Below are 5000 nucleotides of genomic sequence, written 5' to 3'. Positions count from 1 at the left end.
TGTTCAAAGTAAACGTGCCGGCCCACCGAGACACTCAATAAAGAGCACCCTGGTAGGATTTCAACGGGGTCCGCCTCGGGACGCACGAGCACGCACGAGGCGGTCGCACGCCTTCGGCTCGCCCCACCGGCAGGACGTCCCACGATACATGCCAGTTAAACACCGACGGGCGGTGAACCAACAGCGTGGGACACAAATCCAACTACGAGCTTTTTAACCGCAACAACTTTAATATACGCTATTGGAGCTGGAATTACCGCGGCTGCTGGCACCAGACTTGCCCTCCAATAGATACTCGTTAAAGGATTTAAAGTGTACTCATTCCGATTACGGGGCCTCGGATGAGTCCCGTATCGTTATTTTTCGTCACTACCTCCCCGTGCCGGGAGTGGGTAATTTGCGCGCCTGCTGCCTTCCTTGGATGTGGTAGCCGTTTCTCAGGCTCCCTCTCCGGAATCGAACCCTGATTCCCCGTTACCCGTTACAACCATGGTAGGCGCAGAACCTACCATCGACAGTTGATAAGGCAGACATTTGAAAGATGCGTCGCCGGTACGAGGACCGTGCGATCAGCCCAAAGTTATTCAGAGTCACCAAGGCAAACGGACCGGACGAGCCGACCGATTGGTTTTGATCTAATAAAAGCGTCCCTTCCATCTCTGGTCGGGACTCTGTTTGCATGTATTAGCTCTAGAATTACCACAGTTATCCAAGTAACGTGGGTACGATCTAAGGAACCATAACTGATTTAATGAGCCATTCGCGGTTTCACCTTAATGCGGCTTGTACTGAGACATGCATGGCTTAATCTTTGAGACAAGCATATGACTACTGGCAGGATCAACCAGGGAGCTGCGCCAACTAGAGCTGAGCAGCCGGCCGCCCGGGAGTGTGTCCCGGGGGCCCGCGCGAACACGCAAGCGTCCGCTCAATCATTCTGCAAACAGGAGGAGGCTGAGCTCCCCTGCACAATACACCTCGAAACCCTCTCAGGTCCCGGCGGCGCGCAGCGCCGTCCCAAGTACTTGGTCGGGTTCGAGAGAGGCGCAATCGCCCGGAGTTAGGCGAGTAGACGCTTTCGGTGCGACCACCCGTGCTCCCAACTGAGCTTGCCGCTGCCGACAGAGGCCCGGGAGCGTGCTGTCGTGGCATTGCCGGCGGGAGACAACACGCGCCACCTACGGTGACCGGCAGCTCCAACGCCAGCGCCACAGAAGGACAAAAGCCCCACTTGGGTGCCGAAGCGAACTCTCCCAGCACAGCGCACGCGCCAACACATCCGCACAGCTGCGATACAAACCACCAGCGAGAACCGCTGGGGCGACCGAGCAGCAGACGGCGTCGCGGCGCCGAGCGCCGGGCGGCGGCGCATCCTCAACGCACACAGTCCTCAATCGGACCAGCACACTGAAGATGTCCACCGCGCTTCGCACCGGGCCCGCGAGGACCTACTTTGGCCGCACGGCGCCGCGCGCAGGGTGCGCCGGCGCGCAGCTGCGACGCCTGCCGCGTCCGTCGGCCGGCGCGCCTGCCACTGGCCGCCCCCACCAGCCGGCTGTAGCGCGTGCGCCCACGCACCGCGCGGCCAGCACGCCGGGAGGCGCCCCCTCACCGGCCGGGGACGGTCCCACCCAGCCACCACCGCGTATCGCTTCACACCCAGATGCCGTTCAGTTTCATCGGCATGGTGGGTATCGCTGGAACAACCGGTTAGTACCTCAACCTATCGTCGCCATCACCGATTCACCCCTAGCGAGAACAACCGCACCACAACGGGTTACCATTTCTTCATTTGCGTAACTTCACCAGAAAACGTAGGCGTCCATCGCCATTAGCAACTTCAACGATTATTGCATGCCTGTGTCAGGTGTCACGCCACACTACGTCTGCCCACATACACGCAACAAAATGTGCACGCCTAGACAATACGTGGAAGGTGGCCCCCGTACGTATGCGATGTCCATTGCTCGAACGACTGTCAACCGGCCTCTGTAGCATGTCGCAGATATGGAACGCGGTGCACCATGCTATCACGGTGTTTGAGGAGAGACGACTAGGTCCGAATACATCAACACACAGCTCATGCTGATCGCCATCCACGGCGTCCGTTCCTCCCACACGTCTCTATGGCGTACCACACTGCAATCCAGCTCTCATAGGGAGACGACACGTAGCTGCGTGCACAATATTTGCACTGTATGGTCCGCCGTTTTTGGGCGCAGTCGTTGTACGGTCACACATGTGCCACGATGTATCATTCAGTACATAAGGACGAATGTGCAGTACAGATTGTGGTTCACGCGTACGACATCAGCGGACAGTTGACACAGGCCGCACCACAACGTAGCCTGCGTACGTCGCATGCGAAGGGCATTGAACATGCAAACTTGTCACCAACCAGCTTGCGAAGGCAGGGGGCAAGGTGGGGACGTGGGGACGTGGGGAGGGGTGGGGGGGGGGGGGGCGGCATGTACGTCCTGCTGCCATCCACATTACAGTGTACAGCAGGAGCATGTGGAAAGTCAGCAAGACTTGCAAGGTGTTTAACATGAAGCGATACACAGGGGAGCGGGCAGTGCGAGTAGCGAACTATATTGCGAGGGTTGCGGGTGGGCAACACTACACTAATTGAACGAGTCGTATAACAATTACAGAGCAGGTTTAGGCGACAACGTGGGTTACGTTAGCGGACAACGTGGGTTACGTTAGCGGACAACGTGGGTTACGTTAAGGCACAACATGGGTTACGTTAAGGCACAACATGGGTTACGTTAAGGCACAACATGGGTTACGTTAGGGCACAACATGGGTTAGGTTAGGGGACAACATGGGTTAGGTTAGGGGACAACATGGGTTAGGTTAGGGGACAACATGGGTTAGGTTAGGGCACAACATGGGTTAGGTTAGGGCACAACATGGGTTAGGTTAGGGCACAACATGGGTTAGGTTAGGGCACAACATGGGTTAGGTTAAGGCACAACATGGGTTAGGTTAAGGCACAACATGGGTTAGGTTAAGGCACAACATGGGTTAGGTTAAGGCACAACATGGGTTAGGTTAAGGTACAACATGGGTTAGGTTAAGGTACAACATGGGTTAGGTTAAGGTACAACATGGGTTAGGTTAAGGTACAACATGGGTTAGGTTAAGGTACAACATGGGTTAGGTTAAGGTACAACATGGGTTAGGTTAAGGTACAACATGGGTTAGGTTAAGGTACAACATGGGTTAGGTTAAGGTACAACATGGGTTAGGTTAAGGTACAACATAGGTTAGGTTAAGGTACAACATAGGTTAGGTTAAGGTACAACATAGGTTAGGTTAAGGTACAACATAGGTTAGGTTAAGGTACAACATAGGTTAGGTTAAGGTACAACATAGGTTAGGTTAAGGTACAACATAGGTTAGGTTAAGGTACAACATAGGTTAGGTTAAGGTACAACATAGGTTAGGTTAAGGTACAACATAGGTTAGGTTAAGGTACAACATAGGTTAGGTTAGGTTAGGTTACACGTTGTTGTAAGGAAAGGTGTAGGGGGGGGGGGCGGGGGCGGCAGGTTCCTTGATAGTGATTATAGTAAGTGAATGCTTGTGACATGATCAGATTTGTCACGTCAGGATGCACCTTTGGCTTATTAGAGGCGGCGCTCCAATTCTATGCTTGTGTGAGACCTGTGTCTTTGACTCATGTCATTGTTTGTGCGCTGTGACAGGAGGTACTATTGTGATGTTGGGTGCACCGTTGTATAGGACATGTGTGGGTGTTGGTGCCTGGTCTGCGCAATGGTGGATGTCGAAAGGCTGGGATATTGTATTTTCCGCATGGACCTCCTGGTCTGGTTGTGATAGTGTGGATTGTGTAATGTGGCGGAGAAGATGCACTGGATGTTGTTCCATGCTGGTGCTTACATATTGTATGTGCGCCCGTTAGAAGCAGAGAGTGGTGCGTGATCAGAGTGTCTGGCTGACGTGTGGTTCCCATTGTGGGCAGACTCTTTCAGCATGTATACGGACAGTTGTGTATATTTGCTGTAGTTTGATGGCTCTGCATTGATTACTAATCAGCGCCGTGTGTACGGGTAATCTGGTTCCAGTCCAAAATGTTCCATCTGTGTACATTAGTGACAAAGACTCTCCCCATGCAGTGGGGCTCGGTCTGTTATAGCTCTTCCGCGTAATATATTTGCCCCACGTTTTTGCGACTGCGAGTGCGAGTGCAACGCGCATGGGGACCGACATGCTGATGGCTCGGTATCGGACGCCGTACAGTGAGCAACGCGATCGCGTCTCTCGCTCGTAAGTGGTACAGGTCGCGGCTCATGTATAGGGACAGCGGGAATGTCGCATATTGGAAATAACTCTTCATGAAACGCAAGTTATAGGGGTGGATTGCACTTTACGAGTGCGGGAAACTTCCGCCGTTCATCCGCTGGAGGTGCGAGTTTGGCGGTTGGGGTGGTGCACGAACGGGTGCGGGTGGAGTCATTGCCGGTCCACGGCTTCGTGCGGCAGAGCCACTGGAGATTGGGTGCTATGGTCGACAGAGGCTGCAGGCTTTGTGGGTGGCGTCGAAAGGCGGGCACTGTGGCGCCATCGCTGTCTTAATCGGCTTGGCGTCGCATAGATGGCGGTATCGTCGTTGGAGGAGGTCATGTTGCGGGAGACCTACAGATGGCGGTATGTTTTGTGGTGCGGACGTAGTGTTGTCAGATGCGCATAGATGGCGGTATTGCATGTGGTGTCGCCCTATTTTCATAGATGGCAATACTGTTTTGCCGGCATGGGTGGCGTAGTTCCGTCGGATCCCTGTAGGTGGCAGTGTGCTATGTCTACTGTCGACACCCACGTCACCACTATCTATCTATCTATGTCCTAATACCTCGCCCCCCCCCGCCCCTACAGACTTATCACCACACACACTAACCGCCCCGGGGACTTGCCAACGACACACCCTATCCCAAGTCTATTTTCTTGCGGAGCATCATGTGTTATTATATTTT

The 5000-nt window shown here is 54.0% G+C and overlaps 1 non-coding gene across 1 annotated transcript in view; it reads right to left on the bottom strand.

Moving 5' to 3' along the window:
- LOC124745526 overlaps positions 1-851 on the bottom strand; it is a 1909-nt gene extending 1058 nt beyond the window's left edge. The window contains exon 1 of the ribosomal RNA XR_007011056.1: positions 1-851. This exon is cut by the window's left edge and continues 1058 nt beyond it. This is a non-coding gene — a ribosomal RNA (small subunit ribosomal RNA).
- Between the last annotated feature and the right edge of the window lie 4149 nt (positions 852-5000).

This window comes from Schistocerca piceifrons, unplaced genomic scaffold, assembly GCF_021461385.2.
Source record: "Schistocerca piceifrons isolate TAMUIC-IGC-003096 unplaced genomic scaffold, iqSchPice1.1 HiC_scaffold_324, whole genome shotgun sequence".
Classification (NCBI taxonomy): Eukaryota; Metazoa; Arthropoda; class Insecta; order Orthoptera; family Acrididae; genus Schistocerca; species Schistocerca piceifrons.
This window is presented reverse-complemented; position numbering and strand designations above follow the sequence as displayed.